Source organism: Ovis aries, chromosome 7 (genome assembly GCF_016772045.2).
Source record: "Ovis aries strain OAR_USU_Benz2616 breed Rambouillet chromosome 7, ARS-UI_Ramb_v3.0, whole genome shotgun sequence".
In the NCBI taxonomy this organism is placed as follows: domain Eukaryota; kingdom Metazoa; phylum Chordata; class Mammalia; order Artiodactyla; family Bovidae; genus Ovis; species Ovis aries.
In genome coordinates, this window is record NC_056060.1 from 5,732,662 (window position 1) to 5,759,854 (window position 27,193).

Sequence of the window (27,193 nt, forward strand, 5' to 3'; positions counted from 1 at the left end):
CTAATCCTTGGTTATCTCATCTTTAAAAGTGGGGTAGTAATACTCACATAACAGGATTTTCTTTTTAGAATTCAATAAGATTAATGTACATAAAATGTTTGGCATAGTATCTGGTACACGGTAACTGCTCAACAGTGTTAGCAATTATAATTGATTATGACCCGTGGCTTCAGAAGTGATGCCACAAAGGACAGGACATGAAAAAGGAAGAAATGATTCAAACCAGTGATTGCTCAATTGAGCGTTCTTTATATCTCCTGTATGTGTGTGTTTACATTTGTTTGGGTACTTTAGCATGTTTAATGATGCATTTCCATGGTAAGAATGGGATGAATCACAGAATTAACTTAGTCTTTGAAAGCAGCATAAATGTTTCGCCCTCTGGAGGCCATGCCCTGGTCTCAGCTCGCTCTGGCCAGATTCTCTGCTGTCCAGTTACTCTGAGTGTCTGCTGGGTAGCTCAGCATGTCTCCTAGAGCGTGGCGGTCCCTCTTGGTCAGAGGAACATGACTCCCGTGTGATGGGGAACTTTCCTAACTTGGATGTGCTGCCAACACCTACAGTTTTCATGGGCTGTACATCCCGTGCAGAATGCGGGGCTCACAGGGGGATCTAGGAGGAGCACCTTGCCCTCCTCTTGCTAGTCCTCAAGGGGCAGTCCCGTGACTGCTCCTCCGGCTCTCTCCAGGAGGCCTGCACACCTTTCTCCTAGCCTGCTTAACTCCAGTCTCGTTGTGGTTTGTCATCCTCCCATCCCTGTCCCATCCACGGTTTGCACACCCCTAGCTGATAACATTGTTTCCCTGATGAAAACCTTTTACTAGCAGAGTGGAGACTAGGCTGCTTTGCACAATGGACAGACTTTTCCTGAGCTGGCCTTGACTTGACTCTTTAGCTCCTGCTTCCGTCTGCCCCGCTGGGCACACATTTATTTATATAGCCTACTAGACCATGTGCAACTCATGAGCAAAACCTGTCTAATCCTCTGTACCTCTTGTAACTGGCATATAGATGGTGCCCAATAAATTTTTTTTTTTTCTTTTAACAGACAGTTTAAATGTTTAAAAATTTGACTCTGGATCAGGGAGCTCTGCCTTTGACTCTTGGACTCTCCATTTTATTGATCTGAAATGCACGTCAAGTAGATAAGATAGCTAAGTCTTAGTTTCACCCTCCATATGCTAGAGGCAGTGGTGCTTACCAATAGGGTTATTTTGAGGATGGCAAAAGGCCTGGTGTGCAATAAGAACTTACAAGATGATAGCTTTTGTTATTATTAAATCTTTGTTGAACACAAACCATAGCATGGTTTATGGAAAAGAAGACTCATGAAAGGGACGCTAATAGTCTTTTGACTCCAGAAACCAGCAGGGACACATGACAGAAGACGGTTTCATCTGAGAGTTTATGCTGACAATGGTGATGGCGATTGTTGGGGACCTTTGACATCTGAGAGTGTGGTAGGGGGTCTTCAGTTGCAAGGAACTGAAAACCTAACCCAAGTGGGCTTAGCTAGTATTTTTTCTTTTTAAATTAACTTTTTAAAGTTAAATCGTAGTTACTTTGCAATGTTTTGTAACTTTCTACTGTACAGCAAAATGCATCCTCCCTTTTGGACTTCTTCCCATCAGGTCCCCACTGTGCATTAAGTCAGGGTTCCTGTGCTACACAGTAGGTTCTCACTAGTTATTTTACCCAGAGTATCAATATGTATAGATGTCAATCCCAATCTCCCAATTCTACCCCCCACCAGTGTTCATAGCAGCACTGTTTACACCAGCCAGGACATAGAAGTAACCTAAATGTCTGATAACTTTTTGAAAACGTTAATTGCTTATATTACTAGAAAGCAACAAGGTGGGGTGAGCTTCAGTGTTGATTTGATTGAACTGCTCAATGATGTATCAAAGGTCCAGGGTCTGTTTATCTATGTCATACCAGCCGTATCCTAAGGCCATCTTCTTTGTTGGTATATCTTGTTTGTCAGAACCTTCTGGAACATGATGACAATATTCAGAGAGAGGAAGAGGGTTGCTTCTGGAAACTCTCTTAGATGGTGGAAACCTTGCTTTCCTGAAATGATTACGCTCTTCTTGGCCCTGAATGAACCGCATATCCGTCAGTGAACCACTGGATGGTGTTCAGGCAGTGAGGCTGTGCTGACTGCTTCGCCTTGAGTCACCTGCTCCATCCTCAGAACCAAGGCACATGCTTTGTAGTGACGGGGTAAGGAAATCTGAGTATTGAGAAAGGGGACAGGGTGCTAGGAAAGAAACTGTTTTCTGAGCTTCTGAAAGAATCAGCAGCTCTCATGGCAGACATACCAGTTTCAGAGAATGGGAGGCATATCTCCATATCTTTATTGCCTCATGTCAGCACCTAAGAGGTGTTTTCAAAAGTGCTTTTCTATATCCTTCTTTTGACAACCACTAATAATACAGCCCCCCTCCCTGCAAAATACATGAAAGACATTTCTCATTTTTTGTTGTGTCTTCTATTTGCACTACTGTCTTTTAATTTTGAGTCTTGGTTCTCTTATGATGTTTATTATCCAAATAACTCTCTGAGGTGTTACTAGGTTGTCTCTATAAATAAGAAAACAAACTGAGCTCAGGGAGGTTGATGTAAGTTTTTCAAATTCACAAACAAAATTAACAGCAGAGCCAGGATTTGACCCAGATCTGTCTGGTTGCAAAGTTCATGTTCTTTCCAAGACTCCATGCTACCTTTTTACTCTAGAAACAAGGCAGAGACTTCCATTTGAAAATAAATTTGCCAACTTGATATTCTTTGCATCTCCTCCTGAGCACCATCCAAAGCGATAAGGAGGATAGAAAACAAAATCCCAACTCTTTTTTCAGTGAAAATAGGAGACAGACTGAAAAATATTATGTAGGAGCTGTCAAGAGCACACAGTAGTTGTGAGAGAAGTCAACAAAAGCAGAGACTAGAACTCAGTAATGTATTTGACCCCCCCCCCAAAAAAAAGACAAAAACAAACCTTGATTCTGGGAGAACTATTCTAGAGGAGAATAGTCCTTTGATTGAAAATGAGGATGAGGACATAGGATAACCCGAGAGGCAGATATCCCCAAACTTGGTTAGATTTAGAGAAATGAGGGGCTGAAAGCATCAGTCACTTTCGGAAAGGTCAAACCATTCTTAACGACAACATTTGAAAGAGTATAGGGCTAATAAATACTACAAAAATACAAGAAAGGACATAGAAAATAGAAACGAGAAGAGTAAGCAAAGTGAAATGTAAGTTTAAAAATTAGCTACAGAGAACTTGTTCAGTTGCTAATTCGTGTCTGACTCTCTGTGACCCCGTGGACTGCAGTACGTCAGGCTTCCCTGTCCTTCACTATTCCCTGGACTTTGCTCAAACTCATATCCATTGAGTCGGATGGTGATGCCATCCAACCACCTCATCCTCTGTTGCCTCCTTCTCCTCCTGCCCTCAGTCTTTCCCAGCATCAGGGTCTCTTTCAGTGAGTTGGCTCTTCATGCCAAGTGACCAAAGTACTGGAGCTTCAGCATTAGTCCTTCCAATGAATATTCAGGACTGGTTTCCTTTAGGATTGACTGGTTTGGTCTCCTTGCATTCCAAGAGACTCTCAAGAATCTTCTCCAACACCGCAGTTTAAAAGAATCAATTCTTTAGTGCTCAACCTTCTTTTTGGTCCAACTCTTACATCTGTACATGACTCCTGGAAAAACCATAGCTTTGACTAGACGGACCTTTGTTGGCAAAGTGATGCCTCTACTTTTTAATATGCTGCCTAGGATTGTCATCGCTTTTCTTCCGAGGAGCAAGCATCTTTTCCTAGAGGACACTAAGGCTCCTGCCAATGCAGGAGACATGAGTTTGATCCCCGGTCCAGGAAGATCCCACATACTTTGGAGCAACTAAGACCATGCGCCACAACTATTGAGCTTATGCTCTAGAGCTTGGGAACTGCAACTATTGACCCATGAACTGCAGCTACCACAACCTGTGCTCTGGAACCTGCGCTCCACGACAAAAGAGGCCACCACAAGGAGAAACCCGCGCACTGCAGTGAAGACCCAGCACAGCCATAAATAAATAAATAAATAAATTAAAGTCAAAAAGAGTACAAATATGGAAAAGGATATTAATGAAAACTTGATGATAGGGAGCTAATAGATAAATAAAAAATTAATGGCTAAGAGTATCACGTACAATTAAAAGTTTAAAGGGAGTCACTAGAATAAAGTACAGACCCTTCTAAATATTAAAAGAACTAAATGAAGCAAAGAAAACTGGTCACAAAGCACAGAAAGCACAATAATATGGTAGAACTTGGACCAGAGTATTAGTCATATGGTCAGATGTAAAAGGGCTAATCTCACTGTGGTAGGAAGAACACTGCTCCTCCTCCAGGCCCCCAGAGATGTTTGCATCTTAGTCCCTGGAACCTGTGATCAAGTTATATTACATGGCAAGGGTTGTGGACGGACTTAAGGTTGCTGATCGGTTAACTTTAAGATTATTTTAATTAATCTGAATTTTCTGGGTGTGCCTGATACAGTCACAGGTGTTCTTTAAAGAGGGAGCGGGAAACCTGACTATAATGAGAAGTGGTGGAATTTGAAGAGGACTCAGTCTCCCAGTTTGGTTTAGAGTATGGGGAAGGTGCCATAAACCAAGGGGTGTGCATTAGTTTCTCATTGCCACTGTAACAAATTATCGCAAGTTTGGCAGCCCAAAACAACACAAATTTATTGTCTTATAATTCTCGGGATCAGAAGTCGAAAATGGGTCCCACTGGACTAAAAGCAAGGTGCTGACCTGGCTGCATTTCTCCTGGGAGTTCCAGGAGAGAATTCTTTCCTTGCTTCTTCCAGGTTCCAGAGGGGGCCTGCACTCCTGGTCTCAAAGAGTCGGACATGACTGAGCGACCAAGCAAGCAAGCAAGGGGAAGGGCTGATGGGAGGAACTGGGAGACAGAGATCGATACGCATACACTACAGATACTGTGTACAAAATAGGCAACTAATGGAACGTACTGACTAGCACAGGGAACCCTCCTTAATGAGCCGTGCTGGCCTGAATGGAAAAGACGACCGAAGGGGAGAGGAGATGTATATGTATATATGCATGGCGAGTCTTTCTGTTGTGCAGTAGAAACTAACAACATTGTAGAGCCACCCTTCTCCAGTAAAAATTAATTAAAAAAACAAATAAAACCAAAAGCAAATTCTTGGAAATACATACGTATATATATACATATACATACATACACACATATGTAAATATTTATTTATTTATAATATATTATATATTTAAATGTATATTTTATATTATATTATTACACATAGTTATAATTATAACTATAATTATACATATATAATATATTTATATATAAAATATATTTATATATAAAATATATATTATATATAATAAATTATATATATATAATGAAGGAGTGCAGCCCACCTCTGGAATGAAAGAATTCTCTCCTGGAACTCCCAGAAGAAATGCGGCAAGGTCAGCACTTTGCTTTTAGTCCAGTGGGACCCATTTTAGACTTCTGATCTCAAGAATTATAAGACAACAAATTTGTGTATGTATGTATGTATATTATTTTTATATATTGTATGTATATATAATATAATATATTATATTATACTGTATATTAGATATATAACTACATATAAATATAATATATAAAATTATATATATAATATAATATAATAATACAATATATAATAAATAATAAAATATATTATATAATATAATAATATATTATATAATTATATAATATAATTTATAGAATATAATATAGTATATATAAACTATATATTATTATAACTAATTATAAATATTATATATTATATTATTATATAATCTTATATTGTAATTATATAATATTATATATAAAATATATATTATAATATACAATATATACAGTATATTATAATATTATATAGTACACTGTTATAATATATAACATTATATATATAAATATACATACATTTATATATATATATAAACACTAGCCATTTAACCAAGCAAAATAAAAAGAAACTTCAAATATGCAAAGTTAGAAATGGCAAGGGGGAAACACTGTCAAATGGAAATCTAAAAAATGAGATGACTTCCTACAACTCCCTGAAAATAAACTTTAAAATCTAGATGAAATAAGTAAGACAGCTTTCTAGGAAAATGTAATTTATCAAGCCTGATCTTAGAGGAGATTAAAGTTTAAACATATCAATTATAAAGAAAGTCTTGAAAGAGCTATCATCTCCTCCATGAAAAAAAAATGCTATATAGTTTCTAGGGGAATTTTAACCAAACTATTAAAATGCAGCTATTCCTTACAGCAGAGAGTCTGGCAGCTACACACTAAGCAAATGGTCAAAGTGAACATCATTTGTAGCAGGACAAACATATGTGTGTCTCCTGATAGAATGCACTAAGAAAAATATGACCTCATTTTTTGTGTTATTTCTGACAAAAGAATCATAACTTGAATGTAATCATGAAGAAATACCAGAAAGCTCAAGTTGAGGGATATGACACCAAATAAATAACCCATACTCTTTGAAAATATGAAGATTTTTAAAGACAGAGACTAAAGATTAAAGGAGGCTGGAGAGATGTGAGAAACTCCATGTGATGCCCGACTAGGCTACTAGAAAGACGAAAATATGGGAAACGTTTTTGGGAAAATTGATAAAATTTAATAAAGGCCTATAGATTAGATGATGATGGTATTATATCAGTGTTAATTTACTGATTTTGACAGTTGTCTTGTGGTTATACAAGAATACGTCTTTGTGTTCAGAAAATACACAACAAGTTTTTAGGGTTAAAGGGATATAACTTACTCTTAACTGGCTCAGAAAAAATTATATATAAATTTAGGGACCCTGAGGTTTGGTAAATTTGCCCATTTAAAAACATATCTTTTCTGTAAATCTGTAATTCTTCAAAACAAAATGTTAAATAACTGATAATTTCATGATATTTAAACTAACCTAGAACAAAGGAAAAGAAACATGATATTCTTCTTTTTTAAAATAGTGGCATTAATACTGTTAAAGCCTGATAAAGATTGAGAAGAAAAGAAAATTGGAAGACTACAGTTACTTGTGAATATCAGGACAAAATTCTAAATAACCCATGAGAGACTAGTGCAGTGTGAAAAGCAAAACACTCAGACTCTCACACATTAGAAGGCCAAGTATTATTTCAGGAAATTAATGATGATTTTACATTGGGAAACTGGTTAACAATGTAAAGAGAAAAATCACCAGATTACCTCTATGACTGTTGAAAAAGCATTTATACAACTCAGTGCTTATTAATAAAATAGAAACCAATTGATTCTTCATTTACATGACGAAGTATATTTCTCTCAGCTCCAGAGCCAGTGTTATGCCCAGTGGGGAAACACTCCTAGCATTCCAACTAAAGTGAAAGACGGTTACTCATTCCTTGTAGGTTGTTACACACTAGATGATTTCCATGTGAGGTTTCATTTAAGTCTCCATCTTGTTTAACTTCTCTGTAATTTCCTTTATTCTACTTCATTTGAGCTTAATTTTATCCTCTTTTTCCAACTTCTTGTCATGAATTCTTAGATTATTCATTTTCAAAATTTCTTATCTCTAAATGTAAATCCCTTATGATTATACAGTGGAAGTGAGAAATAGATTTAAGGGTCTAGATCTGATAGATAGAGTGCCTGATGAACTATGGAATGAGATTCGTGACATTGTACAGGAAACAGGGATCAAGACCATCCTCATGGAAAAGAAATGCAAAAAAGCAAAACGGCAGTCTGGGGAGGCCTTACAAATAGCTGTGAAAAGAAGAGAAGTGAAAAGCAAAGGAGAAAAGGAAAGATAAAAGCATCTGAATGCAGAGTTCCAAAGAACAGCATGGAGAGATAAGAAAGCCTTCTTCAGCGATCAATGTAAAGAAATAGAGGAAAACAACAGAATGGGAAAGACTAGAGATCTCTTCAAGAAAATTAGAGGTACCAAGGGAACATTTCATGCAAAGATGGGCTCGATAAAGGACAGAAGTGGTCTGGATCTAACAGAAGCAGAAGATATTAAGAAGAGGTGGCAAGAATACACAGAAGAACTGTACAAAGAAGATCTTCACGACCCAGATAATCATCATGATGTGATCACTAATCTAGAGCCAGACATCTTGGAATGTGAAGTCAAGTGGGCCTTAGAAAGCATCACTACAAACAAAGCTAGTGGAGGTGATGGAATTCCAGTTGAGCTGTTTCAAATCCTGAAAGATGATGCTGTGAAAGTGCTGCACTCAATATGCCAGCAAATTGGGAAAACTCAGCAGTGGCCACAGGACTGGAAAAGGTCAGTTTTCATTCCAGTCCCAAAGAAAGGCAATGCCAAAGAATGCTCAAACTACCGCACAATTGTACTCATCTCACATGCTAGTAAAGTAATGCTCAAAATTCTCCAAGCCAGGCTTCAGCAATACATGAACCGTGAACTCCCTGATGTTCAAGCTGGTTTTAGAAAAGGCAGAGGAACCAGAAATCAAATTGCCAACATCCGCTGGATCATGGAAAAAGCAAGAGAGTTCCAAAAAAACATCTATTTCTGCTTTATTGACTATGCCAAAGCCTTTGACTGTGTGGCTCACAATAAACTGTGGAATATTCTGAGATAGATGGGAATACCAGACCACCTGACCTGCCTCTTGAGAAATCTGTATGCAGGTCAGGAAGCAACAGTTAGAACTGGACATGGAACAACAGACTGGTTCCAAATAGGAAAAGGAGTACGTCAAGGCTGTATATTGTCACCCTGCTTATTTAACTTATATGCAGAGTCCATCATGAGAAACGCTGGATGGGAAGAAACACAAGCTGGAATCAAGATTGCTGGGAGAAATATCAATAACCTCAGATCTGCCGATGACACCACCCTGATGGCAGGAAGTGAAGAGGAGCTAAAAAGCCTCTTGATGAAAGTGAAAGAGGAGAGTGAAAAAGTTGGCTTAAAGCTCAACATTCAGAAAACGAAGATCATGGCATCTGGTCCCATCACTTCATGGGAAATAGATGGGGAAACAGTAGAAACAGTGTCAGACTTTATTTTGGGGGGCTCCAAAATCACTGCAGATGGTGATTGCTGCCATGAAATTAAAAGACACTTACTCCTTGGAAGAAAAGTTATGACCAACCTAGATAGTATATTCAAAAGCAGAGACATTACTTTGCTGGCTAAGATCTGTCTAGTCAAGGCTATGGTTTTTTCTGTGGTCATGTATGGATGTGAGAGTTGGACTGTGAAGAAGGCTGAGAGCCGAAGAATTGATGCTTTTGAACTGTGGTGTTGGAGAAGACTCTTGAGAGTCCCTTGGACTGCAAGGAGATCCAACCAGTCCATTCTGAAGGAGATCAGCCCTGGGATTTCTTTGGAAAGACTGATGCTAAAGCTGAAGCTCCAATACTTTGGCCACCTCATGCGAAGAGTTGACTCATTGGAAAAGATCCTGATGCTGGGAGGGATTGGGGGCAGGAGGAGAGGGGAATGACCCAGGATGAGATGGCTGGATGGCATCACGGACTCGATGGGCGTGAGTTTGAGTGAACTCCGGGAGATGGTGATGGACAGGGAGGCCTTGTGTGCTGCAATTCACGGGGTCGCAAAGAGTCGAACACGACTGAGCGACTGAACTGAACTGAACTGAACGGATAGTGTATATATATATTTCCTTCTAGGCACAGTTTTAGCTGTGGCCCACAACCATGTAATATTTTCCTTAATGTTTAGCTCAAGGTGTTTTATTGTTTCTGTGTTTTATTTCTTCATTGACCAATGGTTGTTAAGAAACATGTTGCTTAAACTCCAAATGTTTTATGGTTAAAAATATTTTGGTAATTGGTAACCAAATTAATCCCTTCATAGTCAGGGGACATATCAGTATAATTTCAGTCCTTGGAGTTTGTGGGCATTTGCTTCATGACCCAGCAACATGGCTAGATTTTTTAAATCCATATGCACTTAAAATGTATTTTTCGATGGGTGGATGCAGTGTTCTATATATGTAATTGGATTGGCTTTGTTAATTTTTGGTTGTTGCTTGTTCTATCAGTTACTGAGAGAGAGGTGTTTGGTAATTTAAACAGGTAATCGGTCATTTAAAACAAGATTATACAAACATATCTTAAGCATTTTATTTTTCTTTATAGAATGCCAGTCTACGTGTAGTTGTTAATCTTTATAGATGTGGGGCAAAGGTCTTTCCTTCAAAGTTTTGTGCCATCTTGTCTTTGGCAAGATGCTTAAGCCCAGGTACTTTCATAGGCCCATTTGTTCCATGAGGAATTCACTCACCCCAGCCTTGCAAAGTGGCGAGATTACAGGCTCTCCACCCAACTGACTCTCTCCAGTTAGACTCTCTCGTGCTCAGGTTCTGTTCAGTTCAGTCACTCAGTTGTGTCCGACTCTTTGTGACCCCATGAATTGCAGCATGCAAGGACTCCCTGTCCATCACCATCTCCTGGAGTTCACTCAGACTCACGTCCATCACGTCAGTGATGCCATCCAGCCATCTCATCTTCGGTCATCCCCTTCTCCTCCTGCCCACAATCCCTCCCAGCATCAGAGTCTTCTCCAATGAGTCAACTCTTCGCATGAGGTGGCCAAAGTACTGGAGTTTCAGCTTTAGCATCAGTCTTTCCAAAGAAATCCCAGGGCTGATCTCCTTCAGAATGGACTGGTTGGATCTCCTTGTAGTCCAAGGGACTCTCAAGAGTCTTCTCCAACACCACAGTTCAAAAGCATCAATTCTTCGGCTCTCAGCCTTCTTCACAGTCCAACTCTCACATCCATACATGACCACAGAAAAAACCATAGCCTTGACTAGGCAGATCTTAGCCAGCAAAGTAATGTCTCTGCTTTTGAATATACTATCTAGGTTGGTCATAACTTTTCTTCCAAGGAGTAAGCATCTTTTAATTTCATGGCTGCAGTCACCATCTGCAGTGATTTTGGAGCCCCCAAAAATAAAGTCTGACACTGGTTCCACTGTTTCCCCATCTATTTTCCATGAAGTGATGGGATCGGATGCTATGATCTTCGTTTCTGAATGTTGAGCTTTAAGCCAACTTTTTCACTCTCATCTTTCACTTTCATCAAGAGGCTTTTTAGCTTCTCTTCACTTTCTGCCATAAGGGTGGTGTAATCTGCATATCTGAGGTTATTGATGTTTCTCTCGGCAATCTTGATTCCAGCTTGTGTTTCTTCCATCCCAGCGTTTCTCATGATGGACTCTGCATATAAGTTAAATAAGCAGGGTGATGATATACAGCCTTGAGGTACTCCTTTTCCTATTTGGAACCAGTCTGTTGCTCCAAGTCCAGTTCTTTTTTTTTTTTTTTTTTAGTTTTTTATTTTTTTAATTTTAAAATCTTTAATTCTTACATGCATTCCCAAACATGAACCCCCCTCCCACCTCCCTCCCCATAACATCTCTCTGGGTCATCCCCATGCACCAGCCCCAAGCATGCTATATCCTACGTCAGACATAGACTGGCGATTCAATTCTTACATGATAGTATACATGTTTCAATGCCATTCTCCCAAATCATCCCACCCTCTCCCTCTGAGTCCAAAAGTCTGCTATACACATCTGTGTCTTTTTTCCTGTCTTGCATACAGGGTCGTCACTGCCATCTTTCTAAATTCCATATATATGTGTTAGTATACTGTATTGGTGTTTTTCTTTCTGGCTTACTTCATTCTGTATAATCGGCTCCAGTTTCATCCATCTCATCAGAACTGATTCAAATGAATTCTTTTTAACCGCTGAGTAATACTCCATTGTGTATATGTACCACAGCTTTCTTATCCATTCCTCTGCTGATGGACATCTAGGTTGTTTCCATGTCCTGGCTATTATAAACAGTGCTGCGATGAACATTGCGGTACATGTGTCTCTTTCAATTCTGGTTTCCTCGGTGTGTATGCCCAGCAGTGGGATTGCTGGGTCATAAGGTAGTTCTATTTGCAATTTTTTAAGGAATCTCCACACTGTTCTCCATAGTGGCTGTACTAGTTTGCATTCCCACCAACAGTGTAGGAGGGTTCCCTTTCTCCACACCCTCTCCAGCATTTATTGCTTGCAGATTTTTGGATCGCAGCCATTCTGACTGGTGTGAAGTGGTACCTCATTGTGGTTTTGATTTGCATTTCTCTAATAATGAGTGATGTTGAGCATCTTTTCATGTGTTTGTTAGCCATCCGTATGTCTTCTTTGGAGAAATGTCTATTTAGTTCTTTGGCCCATTTTTTTGATTGGGTCGTTTATTTTTCTGGACTTGAGCTGCATAAGCTGCTTGTATATTTTTGAGATTAGTTGTTTGTCAGTTGCTTCATTTGCTATTATTTTCTCCCATTCAGAAGGCTGTCTTTTTACCTTGCTTATATTTTCCTTTGTTGTGCAGAAGCTTTTAATTTTAATTAGATCCCATTTGTTTATTTTTGCTTTTATTTCCAGAATTCTGGGAGGTGGATCATAGAGGATCCTGCTGTGATTTATGTCTGAGAGTGTTTTGCCTATGTTCTCCTCTAGGAGTTTTATAGTTTCTGGTCTTACATTTAGATCTTTAATCCATTTTGAGTTTATTTTTGTGTGCGGTGTTAGAAAGTGATCTAGTTTCATTCGTTTACAAGTGGTTGACCAGTTTTCCCAGCACCACTTGTTAAAGAGATTGTCTTTACTCCGTTGTATATTCTTGCCTCCTTTGTCAAAGATAAGGTGTCCATATGTGTGTGGATTTATCTCTGGGCTTTCTATTTTGTTCCATTGATCTATATGTCTGTCTTTGTGCCAGTACCATACTGTTTTGATGACTGTGGCTTTGTAGTAGAGCCTGAAGTCAGGCAACATGATTCCTCCAGTTCCATTCTTATTTCTCAAGATTGCTGTGGCAATTCGAGGTTTTTTGTATTTCCATACAAATCTTGAAATGATTTGTTCTAGTTCTGTGAAAAATATGGCTGGTAGCTTGATAGGGATTGCATTGAATTTGTAAATTGCTTTGGGTAGTATACTCATTTTCACTATATTGATTCTTCCGATCCATGAACATGGTATATTTCTCCATCTGTTAGTGTCCTCTTTGATTTCTTTCATCAGTGTTTTATAGTTTTCTATATATAGGTCTTTAGTTTCTTTAGGTAGATATATTCCTAAGTATTTTATTCTTTTCGTTGCAATGGTGAATGGAATTGTTTCCTTAATTTCTTTTTCTACTTTCTCATTATTCGTGTATAGGAATGCAAGGGATTTCTGTGTGTTGATTTTATATCCTGCAACTTTACTATATTCATTGATGAGCTCTAGTAATTTTCTGGTGGAGTCTTTAGGGTTTTCCATGTAGAGGATCATGTCATCTGCAAACAGTGAGAGTTTTACTTCTTCTTTTCCAATTTGGATTCCTTTTATTTCTTTTTCTGCTCTGATTGCTGTGGCCAAAACTTCCAGAACTATGTTGAATAGTAGCGGTGAAAGTGGACACCCTTGTCTTGTTCCTGACTTTAGGGGATATGCTTTCAGTTTTTCACCATTGAGGATAATGTTTGCTGTGGGCTTGTCATATATAGCTTTTATTATGTTGAGGTATGTTCCTTCTATTCCTGCTTTCTGGAGAGTTTTTATCATAAATGGATGTTGAATTTTGTCAAAGGCCTTCTCTGCATCTATTGAGATAATCATATGGCTTTTATTTTTCAATTTGTTAATGTGGTGAATTACATTGATTGATTTGCGGATATTGAAGAATCCTTGCATCCCTGGGATAAAGCCCACTTGGTCATGGTGTATGATCTTTTTAATGTGTTGTTGGATTCTGATTGCTAGAATTTTGTTGAGGATTTTTGCATCTATGTTCATCAGTGATATTGGCCTGTAGTTTTCTTTTTTTGTGACATCTTTGTCAGGTTTTGGTATTAGGGTGATGGTGGCCTCATAGAATGAGTTTGGAAGTTTACCTTCCTCTGCAATTTTCTGGAAGAGTTTGAGTAGGATAGGTGTCAGCTCTTCTCTAAATTTTTGGTAGAATTCAGCTGTGAAGCCGTCTGGACCTGGGCTTTTGTTTGCTGGAAGATTTCTGATTACAGTTTCAATTTCCGTGCTTGTGATGGGTCTGTTAAGATTTTCTATTTCTTCCTGGTTCAGTTTTGGAAAATTGTACTTTTCTAAGAATTTGTCCATTTCTTCCACGTTGTCCATTTTATTGGCATACAACTGCTGATAGTAGTCTATTATGATCCTTTATATTTCTGTGTTGTCTGTTGTGATCTCTCCATTTTCATTTCTAATTTTATTGATTTGATTTTTCTCTCGTTGCTTCTTGATGAGTCTGGCTAATGGTTTGTCAATTTTATTTATCCTTTCAAAGAACCAGCTTTTGGCTTTGTTGATTTTTGCTATGGTCTCTTTTGTTTCTTTTGCATTTATTTCTGCCCTAATTTTTAAGATTTCTTTCCTGCTACTAACTCTGGGGTTCTCCAATTCTTCCTTTTCTAGTTGCTTTAGTTGTAGAGTTAGGTTATTTATTTGACTTTTTCTTGTTTCTTGAGGTATGCCTGTATTGCTATGAACTTTCCTCTTAGCACTGCTTTTATAGTGTCCCACAGGTTTTGGGTTGTTGTGTTTTCATTTTCATTAGTTTCTATGCATATTTTGATTTCTTTTTTGATTTCTTCTGTGATTTGTTGGTTATTCAGAAGTGTGTTGTTCAACCTCCATATGTTGGAATTTTTAATAGTTTTTCTCCTGTAATTGAGATCTAATCTTAATGCATTATGGTCAGAAAAGATGCTTGGAATGATTTCAATTTTTTTGAATTTATCAAGTTTAGATTTATGGCCCAGGATGTGATCTATCCTGGAGAAGATTCCATGAGCACTTGAAAAAAGGTGAAATTCATTGTTTTGGGGTGAAATGTCCTATAGATATCAATTAGGTCTAACTGATCTAATGCATCATTTAAAGTTTGCGTTTCTTTGTTAATTTTCTGTTTAGTTGATCTGTCCATAGGTGTGAGTGGGGTATTAAAGTCTCCCACTATTATTGTGTTATTGTTGATTTCCCTTTCATACTTGTTAGCATTTGTCTTACATATTGTGGTGCTCCTATATTGGGTGCATATATATTTATAATTGTTATATCTTCTTCTTGGATTGTTCCTTTGATCATTATGTAGTGGCCTTCTTTGTCTCTTTTCACAGCCTTTGTTTTAAAGTCTATTTTATCGGATATGAGTATTGCCACTCCTGCTTTCTTTTGGTCTCTATTTGCGTGGTATATCTTTTTCCAGCCCTTCACTTTCAGTCTGTATGTGTCCCTTGTTTTGAGGTGGGTCTCTTGTAAGCAGCATATAGAGGGGTCTTGTTTTTGTATCCATTCGGCCAGTCTTTGTCGTTTGGTTGGGGCGTTCAACCCGTTTACTTTTAAGGTAATTATTGATAAGTATGATCCCGTTGCCATTTACTTTATTGTTTTGGGTTCAGGTTTATACACCCTTTCGTGTTTCCTGTCTAGAGAATATCCTTTAGAATTTGTTGGAGAGCTGGTTTGGTGGTGCTGAATTCTCTCAGCTTTTGCTTGTCTGTAAAGCTTTTGATTTCTCCTTCGTATTTGAATGAGATCCTTGCTGGGTACAGTAATCTGGGCTGTAGGTTATTTTCTTTCATCGCTTTAAGTATGTCTTGCCATTCCCTCCTGGCCTGAAGAGTTTCTATTGAAAGATCAGCTATTATCCTTATGGGAATCCCCTTGTGTGTTATTTGTTTTTGCCTTGCTGCTTTTAATATTTGTTCTTTGTGTTTGGTCTTTGTTAATTTGATTAATATGTGTCTTGGGGTGTTTTGCCTTGGGTTTATCCTATTTGGAACTCTGTGTTTCTTGGACTTGGGTGATTATTTCCTTCCCCATTTTAGGGAAGTTTTCAACTATTATCTCCTCAAGGATTTTCTCATGATCTTTCTTTCTGTCTTCTTCTTCTGGGAATCCTATAATTCGAATGTTGGAGCATTTCATATTGTCCTGGAGGTCTCTGAGATTGTCCTCATTTCTTTTAATTCGTTTTTCTTGTTTCCTCTCTGATTCATTTATTTCTACCATTCTATCTTCTATTTCACTAATCCTATCTTCTGCTTCCGTTATTCTACTATTTGTTGGCTCCAGAGTGTTTCTGATCTCATTTATTGCGTTATTCATTATATTTTGACTCTTTTTTATTTCTTCTAGGTCCTTGTTAAACCTTTCTTGCATCTTCTCAATCCTTGTCTCTAGGCTATTTATCTGTGATTCCATTTTGATTTCAAGATTTTGGATCATTTTCACTATCAATATTCGGAATTCCTTCTCAGGTAGATTCCCTACTTCTTCCTCTCCTGTTCCTTTACCTGCTGAGTATTCCTCTGTCTCTTCATCTTGGTTATATTGCTGCGTTTGGGGTGGCCTTTTTATATTCTGGTAATTTGTGGAGTTCTCTTTATTATGGAGCTTCCTCACTGTGGGTGGGGTTCTATCAGTGGCTTGTCAAGGTTTCCTGGTTAGGGAGGCTTGTGTTGGAGTTCTGGTGGGTGGAGCTGGGTTTCTTCTCTCTGGAGTGCAGTGGAGTGACCAGTAACGGGTTATGAGACATCAAAGGTTTTGGAATAATTTTGAGCTGCCTGTATATTGAAGCTCAGGGGAGTGTTCCTGTGTTGCTGGAGAATTTGCGTGGTATGTCTTATTTTGGAACTTGTTGGCCCTTAGGTGGAGCTTGGTTTCGGTGTAGGTATGAAGGCATTTGATGAGCTCCTATTGCTTGATGTTCCCTGAATTCAAGCATTCTCTAATGTTTTCAGGCTTTGGATTTAAGCCTCCTGCTTCTGGTTTTCAGTTTTATTTTTACAGTATCCTCTAGACTTCTCCATCTATACAGCACCAATGATAAAACATCTAGGTTAAAGATGAAAAGTTTCTCCACATTGAGGGACACTCAGAGAGGTTCACTGAGTTACAAGGAGAAGAGAAGATGGAGGGGGTAATTAGAGGTAACTGGAATGAGATGTGGTGAGATCAAAAGAGGAGAGAGCAAGCTAGCCAGTAGTCACTTCCTTATGTGCGCTCTATAGTCTGGACCGCTCAGAGGTATTTATGGAGTTATACGGGGAAGAGGAGAGGGAGGAAGTAGACAGAGGTGATCAGGAGGATAAGAGAGAGGAATGAGAAGGAGAGAGACAAATCCTGCCAGTAACCAGTTCCTTAGGTGTTCTCCACCGTCTGGAACACACAGAGATTCACAGAGTTGGATAGAGAAGAGATGGGGGAGAAAAGAGACAGAGGCCACCTGGTGGAGAAAAAGGAGAGTCCAGAGGAGGAGAGAGTGGTCAAGCCAGTAATCTCGCTCTCAGGTAAACTTGGGTAGTGAAGTTTGGGTTTTTAAATGTACAAAATTGACAACAAAAACCTAAGAGCAAAGATTAAAAATCTAGAGTAGAGGTTGGATTTTCAAAGATACAGTATTAAAGAAAAGCAGAAGGAGAAAGGAAGAAAGAAAAAAAAACAAGAATTATTAAAAAACAAACAAACAAACAAACAAAAAACCACCAACAACCATCCAAAGACTATATATGGTGTTTGCCTTAAAAAAAAGTCTTTTTTTTTTAAAAAATAGTAATAGTAAGTTATAGAAATAAAAATTAGAGGAGAAATAGAGGACTTAACAATTAAAAAAAAGTTAGAAAAAAAAAGAAAAAAGAAAAAAACAAAAACAAACAAACAAAAAAAGGAATGATTTTAAAAATAGTAAAAATATACCTGGCCCTTCTCTGATGTTGTGGGCCATGTGGGATCACTTCCAAGGTGGTTCCCTCTGTTTAACTTCTTCTGTTTGCTGGTTTTTTAGGCTCACTAGTTCAGTCGTGCTGTGGAGAGGGGGGATGCTGCAAACAAATAGCACTGTCGTGTGCACACAGTGTCTCAGCCCCGCTTGACCTGTCCTTTCTCGCGGCGCACAAACCGCTCTGGCTCTACGATGCTCAGCCGGGAACCGTCTGGGGCCGGCCCTAGGCTGCGTGCACTTCCCCGGTCCAAGCCGCTCAGGTTCGGCGCTCAGGCAGCCCTCAGAGGCACAAATGCGGCTGGGACTGCGCTTTGTGCCCTTCCCAGGTACGAGTAGCTCAGGAGTTTGGGAGCGCGATCGCCGCGGCTTGTCACCTTTTCTGCCACTGCTGCTCAGCTTTCTGGGTGGACCGCTGGCGCCCCCCGTGAGGCAGATTGTGACTGTCCAGCACCCCCAGAAGTCTTAGCAAAGGAGCCTGCTTGCAGTTAGGTAAGTAAAGTCTCTCCGGGTCTGCAATTGCCCCTTTCCAGCCCTTACGGCTCTGGCTGCCTGTCCCCGGCGGGCGATGGTCTGCAGCCGGCTTTTCCGTTCCGTCCTTTGTTCTCTGCTCGGTCCTGGAGGTGTCTTATGTTCGAGCTTTTCGCGTGGTAGCTATCCCACAGTCTGGTTTGCTAGCCCAAGTTAGATCGTTCTGGTTGCGCGTGGGGCGTTCCTGCCCGATTCTTACAAAGCTCTGCAGCCCGCACCTCCTGAGCGTCCCTGCCCTGCCCCCACTTCCCAGTGGCGGATGCAGGCGTCTGTGCTGCTTTTCCGCTGGGGGAGTTACTGTTGGGCTTGCAATCTCTTGGTTTTAATTATTTATTTATTTTTCCTTCCTGCTATGCTGCCCTCTGTGTTTCCAAGACTCGCCACAGACTCGGCAGGGATAGTGTTTCCTGGTGTTTGGAAACCTCTCTTCTTAAAATCCCCTTCCCAGGACGGGCTTTCCTTCCCAGGACGGAGCTCCCTCCCCACCTCCTTTGTCTCCTTTTTCGTCTTTTATATTTTTTCCTACCTATTTTTGAAGACAATGGTCTGCTTTTCTGGTTGCCTGATGTCCTCTGCCAGCCTACAGAAGTTGTTTTGTGGAGTTTGCTCGGCGTTGAAATGTTCTTTTGAGGAATTTGTGAGGGAGAAAGTGGTCTTCCCATCCTATTCCTCCGCCATCTTTACCTTCCTTCCCATGTCCAGTTCTAACTGTTGCTTCCTGACCTGCATACAGATTTCTCAAGAGGCAGGTCAGGTGGTCTGTATTCCCATCTCTTTCAGAATTTTCCACAGTTTATTGTGAGCCACACAGTCAAAGGCTTTGGCATAGTCAATAAAGCAGAAATAGATGTGTTTTTTGGAACTCTCTTGCTTTTCCATGATCCAGCGGATGTTGGCAATTTGATCTCTGGTTCCTCTGCCTTTTCTAAAACCAGCTTGAACATCAGGCAGTTCACAGTTCATGTATTGCTGAAGCCTGGCTTGGAGAATTTTGAGCATTACTTTACTAGCATGTGAGATGAGTGCAATTGTGCGGTAGTTTGAGCATTCTTTGGCATTGCCTTTCTTTGGGATTGGAATGAAAACTGACCTTTTCAGGTCCTGTGGCCACTGCTGAGTTTTCCCAATTTGCTGGCATATTGAGTGCAGCACTTTCACAGCATCATCTTTCAGGATTTGAAACAGCTCAACTGGAATTCCATCACCTCCACTAGCTTTGTTTGTAGTGATGCTTTCTAAGGCCCACTTGACTTCACATTCCAGGATGCTCAGGTAGCCACCTGCAAAACAGGCAAATCCACAGGGATGTGTGTTTATTAGTTTAAAGCAGGTGGTTAGTTCCTAAACTGCAGGGTGCATCTGAATCAGCTGGAAGGCTCCATAAGCCACAGACTTCTGGGTCCCACCCCCAGAGTTTCTGGTTCAGTTGGCCTGGGCTGGGGTTGGTCACTTGCATTTCTAACCAGCTCCCAGTTAATGCTGATGTTGCCGATCTAGGGGCTGCACTCTGAGAATCACTGGTTTGGCCGATCATGTTAACTCCATTCTTCTTGTCTGGGCTGCTGTGGACAAGGATCTTTGATAAATCCATTCTGAGAAATGTGTTCAGGACTGGAGGTTCGGGTCTGGGGAAGTTTTCTTCACTCTTGAAAACTTTTGCACAACAGCCACTCACCATTCATAGTTCTTCGGCCTCTAGACTGTGGCTGTAACTGTGGTACCTGGGGACCCTGGAAGGGAGGCATGGTCCACATGACAAGGACAGCAGAAGAATAATGGAAGATGCCTTGGTGATGATGTTAGGACTGAATGAACCAATGCTAAGATGTCTTCCCTTTGAACCTTTTATTCCTGAGATAATACTTCCTGATTGCTTAGCTTTTTGCTGTCTTATGTGGCTTGCCTGCTTATGGGAGCTGATACAGAAAGCAATACTTGGCCATCTTCCTGGGCTTGGAAATTTGAGTGGGATCATTTCATGCTCCCAGATATGTTGCCTTGGAAACGAGCCACCTCCAGAGCTTTTCTGTTCCTGGTCTCACCTGCTTGGGGTCTGCCTGCCACTCCCTCATGCATTCACCTTCCTTTGCCTTCCTCTATGGTGCAAAGCTCAGCCTCTTCAATTCTTCCCACAAGAAATGTCCTCATGTGGGATAGCTTGGATATACTTGTTGAATTCTTTGATGTTTGCAGGTTAAGGGGAAGGGTCAATGTGTTCCAGCTTGGCAATCCCATCCCGATGGGTTCTCCCTAGCTTCTCTTTCCACCCCATATTTTTATCCAGAAAGTAAATACTGTCTCCATCCCTCTCCAGTAATACCAACACCAAGGGTCTCATTCTATTCAAAGCACTTTGTTAGGTCTTTTGGTGGTAGTGGTCCCAAGTGACTTTAGTCACTAAGTCAGGTCTGACGCTTTGCAACCCCATGAACTTTAGCCTGCCAGGCTCCTCTGTCCATGGGAATTCCCCAGGCAAGAATACTGGAGTGGGTAGCCATTCCCTTCTCTAGGGGATCTTCCTGACCCAGGGACTGAATCTGCATCTTCTGCACTGCAGGCAGATTCTTTACTGGCTGGGCCACTAGGGAAGCCCTCAGGTGTTTTTCCCACACCCAGTTCAAATCCCTTTCCTAAGTAGAGTTCTGGTACCCACTGTGAATATCCTTTTTTTTTTTTTTTTCAATCACTTTGTGACTTGCAGGTCGAAAGAAAGAAAGAAAGTTCAGTCATTCAGGTGTGTCCAACTCTTTGTGACCCCACGGACTGTAGCCTACCAGGCTCCTCCGTCCATGAGATTTTCCAGGCAAGAGTACTGGAGTGGGCTGCCATTTCCTTCTCCAGAAGTCTCTCCAGAAGATGAAGAAGTCCTTCTCCCGGGTCTCCCACATTGTAGGCAGATGCTTTACTGTCTAAGCCACCAGGGAAGTGGGTCGAAAGCTGTGTGAAAATCTGGGGCAAAGTAATCCCAGAAGGTTCAGAAGGTATAGAAGTCCAGGGATGGGGCACTGCCCTGCTGTGTTCCACCATGGTTTCCTCTGGATGTTCTGGCCATCCCAGGAGGCCTTCTGTTCTATCCTAGGAGGCCTTGGCTAGATAGGAGATGGAGTCACCCCTCCTCGATCCATGCATTCTCACCAGGGACAAACTAGCTCCCAAGGAAATGAAAATTGGTTCTTGAGGGGCAAGGGAAAGCCTCTTGCTCTTTTTATGTATAAAGCAAGATATATAGCAGTGCACAAATATATATAGTACTCTGGTGGTATTAGAATTTATGGGGTGGGTGGTTAAGAAAATAATGTCTAAAGTCTCCAGTTGAGGAGTGATAATTTTTTTTAAAAAATTGCAAGACACTGATTGGATGACTCTCCCCTTGGTGCAGCCTCAGTAAGTGGCAGCACCTGACATCCACTCCAGAAATCTAGACGTCATCCTTGATGACTTTTCTCCCATAAGTCTTAAAGTTTCTCAAATATTTAATCATCTCTCCTAGTTTCATACCCAAACGCCAGTCCAAGCCACTCTCTGCTCTTGCCTTGGGATGATTAAAGGACTTGTATTTATTTGCCTGTTGCTTGCTCTGCCTCTAGAGCAGAGGTGGGCAGACCCAGGCTGCTTGTCAAGGGTTATTGGCACATAGTCCCACTTGTTAATTTCCTTCGTGTCTCTAGGTACTTTCATGCTACAGTGAATGGCATGAGTAGTTGCAACTGAAACCATGGGACCTGCAAAGTCTAAACAGTTTGCTCTCTGGCCTCTTATTAAAACAGTTCATGGATGCCTGTTTTGGATGGTGAGCTACTTAGGGTAAAGGTTGGGTCTCATTTAACACTGTTCCTGGTGTCCAGCTGCAAGCCTGGTGAAAGGTAGTCAGTGAGTGTTGGGAGATGGATAAGTGGATGGGTGACTAAAGGGAAGCAGCACGGCTCATTTGGTCAAGGGTGGGCGCGCCCCTACCCCCAGCCCCACCCAGTGTGAAAACCAGCAGGTTGCACTTTTCTCCCTGAGTGCAGGCCGTGGCTCAAGTTCAAACCCAGCAAAACTCCCTTCCCCTCCTGTTCCTGCCCTCATTTCTGCTATTCCATCTTTTGATAAGAAGGAAGCTTTTCTTGTGCAGTGCAGATGATTCAAGATGAATTATCTAAGTACTGCTCACCTCTGGGAATGCTGAGCAGAATCTAACGGTGGTGTGCGGAAAAAAAAAAAAGATATCCCTGGGTTAATATCGATCTTCAGAAAGTGAAAGCGTTTGCTCCATAATGAAAAATTCCACAGGCATTGGACACATCTGGGGCCTGATCCACCGGCTTCAGTTATGAGCTCATTATGAGGAACTCATGGCTGGGCTCTTTCAGTTGTGTCTGACTCTTTGCGACCCCAAGGACTGTAGTCTACCAGGCTTCTCCGTCTATGGGATTTTCCAGGCAAGAATACTGGAGTGGGTTACCATTTCATTCTCCGAGGGATCTTCCCGACCCAGGGATCAAACCTGGGTCTCCCGCATTGGAGGCAGGCACTTTAACCTCTGAGCCACCAGGGAAGCCCCCAAATTTCACAGCACCATGAGTCGCAGAGATACCAGCTCACCGGAGTTGAGCACTTGCTGTACTTTGGAACTTGATGAGTGAGTTATTTCTAGTTGTGAGATAGTTTTGATTGGCCCCACTTTACAGCTCTGGAAACTGAGACTTTGAGAGGGAAGTGACTTGTTCAAGTTCATACAGTTGCCAAGTGGCAAAGCAGGGATGTGACTAGTTTGACTGCTAATCCCATGATCTTTGTCTGCAAATCAGGAGATGAAGAATGCTAATAATAATAAAATCAACTTGTATGTTAGAAGTCATATTCCAAAGACCTGGCTCCTTATATTACTGACGTATAGGGCCTCCCAGGTGGTGCAGTGGTAAAGAATCCACCTAACAATGCAAGGGACATAGGTTCAATCCCTGGGTGGGGACGATCCCTGGAGTAGGAAATGGCAACCCGCTCCAGTATTCTTGCCTGGAGAACCCATGGACAGAGGAGCCTAGTGGGCTATAATCAGTAGGACTGCAAAGAGTCAGATACGGCTGAGCACATATGCATATAGTTGAGTTACAGTGTTGTAATTTAGTTTTTGTTGCAGCAAAGTATATATACACACACACACACACACTTTTTCATATTCTTTCCCATTATGGCTGATCACTGGATATTAAATCTGGTTCCCTGTGCTCTCCAGTAGGACCTTGTTGTTCATCCAGTCTCCGTATAATAGCTTGCCTCTGCTAACCCCAAATTGCCACTCCATCCTTCCCCCATCCTCCTCCCTTTGACAGCCACACATCTGTTCTCTCTGTCTGAGTCTGGCTCATAGATAAGTTCATTTGCGTTGTATCTTACATTCCATATATAAATGATATCCTATGGCGTTTGGCTTTTGCTTTCTGACCTACTTCACTTAGTATGATAACCTCTAGGTCCAACCATGTTGCTGCCGATGGCAATATTTCATGCTTTTTATGGCTGAGTCCCTGGGTCGGGAAGATCCCCTGGAGAAGGAAATGGCAACCCACTCCAGTATTCCTGCCTGGAGAATCCCATGGATTGAGGAGCCTGGTGGGCTACAGTCCACAGGGTCGCAAAGAGTCGGACACGGCTGAGCGACTTCACTACGACTTCACTATGGCTGAGTAGTATTCCACTGCATATATGCACCACGTCTTCTCTGTCCATTCATCTGCTGATGGACATTTAGCTTGCTTCCATGTCTCGAGGTTTCCTTCTTTGGCTCCTACTCTTCCTCCATTGGGTGTCCACCATGTGCCAAGCTCTGTGTCAGGTAGACTTAGCCAGAGAAGTGGGGACAATTCTATCCACAAGGAGCCCTCTCTCCAGTGTAATACAGAACATAAAATCAGCAGGTACTCTGCAGCAGAGTGTAATAGGTGCTGTGGTGGAGAACGGCAGAGGACAGGAGTCTGAAGCAAACTGGAGTGATAACAGAGGAAGGGAATGGACAGCTGCCTAGAGGAGATTTTGTTTTAAGGATGAGGAAGAGAAATCTGGTTCGTGGAAACAGCATGTACTAAGGCAAGGCACAAGTGGGCAGGTTCCTCTATGTGACTTGAGCCACCACCTCAGTTACAGTTACCACGTGCCCCTTCCCCTGCTAATACTACTCCCAGACCTGCTACATGGGCTGCAAAAAGACCAGTGGATTTGCTTGAACAGTTTACCATTATCAAAATGATGATCTTCTTGCCACATTGGATTCTAAAAATGTTTACCTCCAATAGCATAACTTCACCAAAACACGGCCTATGAATCTATGCCTGACACACGGATGCTTCACAAATATGTTGAGTGATGAAAAGTTATGAATATGTTCAGAAAACTGTTCTAAAGTTAAACTTCATTAAAATTCATACTGTGTAGCTAATAACTCCTTTACAGGATTCCCATATTTCTTTTAACCCGAAATGTACACATCTATGAGATTTTAAAGGGATAGTGAATAGTTTTTCAGGCCTTAAAAGTCCTCCTGTGAATATCTTACTGTTACAGCAGATGAAGAATATTGGATAAAATAAGAAGGAAAAGAAAGAAATCTTAACCTTATGGGGCATTTCTGGGAGTCAATCTAGGGACATGATCTTATTTAATTCTCATGACAGTCCTGGATGTCGGGATTTCTCTTAAGTTTATAGATTGAGAAATGAAGGGGACTCAGGGTCACAGCTGGAAAGGGGCAGGGTTTGTGTTTAAACTCTGACTCAATTGACTCCAAAGCTCTTTCCCCTCAACCCTTGGGAATTAAACTCTCAGCTCAAACTCTTCAAATAGGCATTTACAGATTTGACTCAGATTTGATCAGCATTTTGACTCTGATCAGCTTTTCTCAGTATTTTTCTGTTTTTATTCACTCCCTGAAGTTGATGTGTCTTGGGATACAAACTTTAGTTTTCTCAGATGCCCTCCTCTGCTTCTTTCTTTCTCTCCTGTTGATACCTCACCCTTGTCACCACTCCACTTGTGTACATGGATGTGACATCATAAAGAAGGGTGTGGGACCTTGGGACCCAGCTTCCTGAGCAGCCGCCAAGGAGCCAGATGGTGCATCAGGAAGTGTGTGTTTAAAGGTTATCTCTTTATGGAGTCAGTCTTGGACAGTGGGAAGTGGGAGAAGGGATGAGTCAGACAGATGGTTATTTCCTTCCATTTTCCAGTACTACTTTGAGGCAGTCTCTCTTCTTGACCCATCTGGGTATTGGGTGAGCAAGCTTTCTGAGAGATGTGCTGGATTTCTTAGCTGGAGAAATGAGAAGCGAGAACTTGCAGGGTAATACACTGCCCCACAGACCATCATGTTTTCCCTTTCCTCGCTTCCCATTGTCCTTCATCATGAGAGCCCTGGGCTTGCCCTTCCATGTAAGTTGTAAGCATCTAAAGTCTGCCCCAGCCTCTGCTTTCTAGAAAGCCTGGGGAGAGAAGGAAAGAAAGAATCTCGAACTCATGTATGACTATAATGTTGGGAAATCACTTTGCCTTCCTCTAGTCCAGGAGTGCTGGGCAGAGGCATATTTATCCCATAATGTGCTAAATTCTTGAATATAAGGTAAATCTTACACCCTATTGTGGTCAATTTTACATGTCAACTTAGATAGGTCATGTTGCCCAGTTGTTGGATAAAACTCCAGTTTCAGTTCAGTTCAGTCTCTCAGTCGTGTCCGACTCTTTGCGACCCCATGAATCACAGCACGCCAGGCCTCCCTGTCCATCACCAACTCCTGGAGTTCACTCAGAGTCGCGTCCATCGAGTCAGTGATGCCATCCAGCCATCTCATCCTTTGTCGTCTCCTTCTCCTCCTGCCCCTAATCCCTCCCAGCATCAAAGTCTTCTCCAATGAGTCAACTCTTCGCATGAGGTGGCCAAAGTACTGGAGTTTCAGCTTTAGCATCATTGCTTCCAAAGAAATCCCTGGGTTGATCTCCTTTAGAATGGACTAGTTGGATTTCCTTACAGTCCAAGGGACTCTCAAGAGTCTTCTCCAACACCACAGTTCAAAAGCATCAATTCTTTTGCGCTCAGCCTTCTTCACAGTCCAACTCTCACATCCATACATGACCACAGGAAAACCATAGCCTTGACTAGATGGACCTTAGTCGGCAAAGTAATGTCTCTGCTTTTGAGTATGCCATCTAGGTTGGTCATAACTTTTCTTCCAAGGAGTAAGCGTCTTTTTTTTGGAGCCCCTCAAAATAAAGTCTGACACTGTTTCCACTATTTCCCCATCTATTTCCCATGGAGTGATGGGACCAGATGCTATGATCTTCGTTTCTGAATGTTGAGCTTTAAGCCAACTTTTTCACTCTCCTCTTTTACTTTCATCAAGAGGCTTTTTAGCTCCTCTTCACTTTCTGCCATAAGGGTGGTGTCATCTGCATATCTGAGGTTATTGATATTTCTCCCGGCAATCTTGATTCCAGCTTGTGTTTCTTCCAACCCAGGGTTTCTCATGATGTACTCTGCATAGAAGTTAAATAAGCAGGGTGACAATATACAGCCTTGACGTACTCCTTTTCCTATTTGGAATCAGTCTGTTGTTCCATGTCCAGTTCTAACTGTGGCTTCCTGACCTGCATACAGATTTCTCAAGAGGCAGGTCAGGTGGTCTGGTATTCCTATCTCTTTCAGAATTTTCCACAGTGTATTGTGATCCACACAGTCAATGGCTTTGGCATAGTCAATAAAGCAGAAATAGATGTTTTTCTGGAACTCTCTTGCTTTTTCCATGATCCAGTGGATGTTGGCAATTTGATCT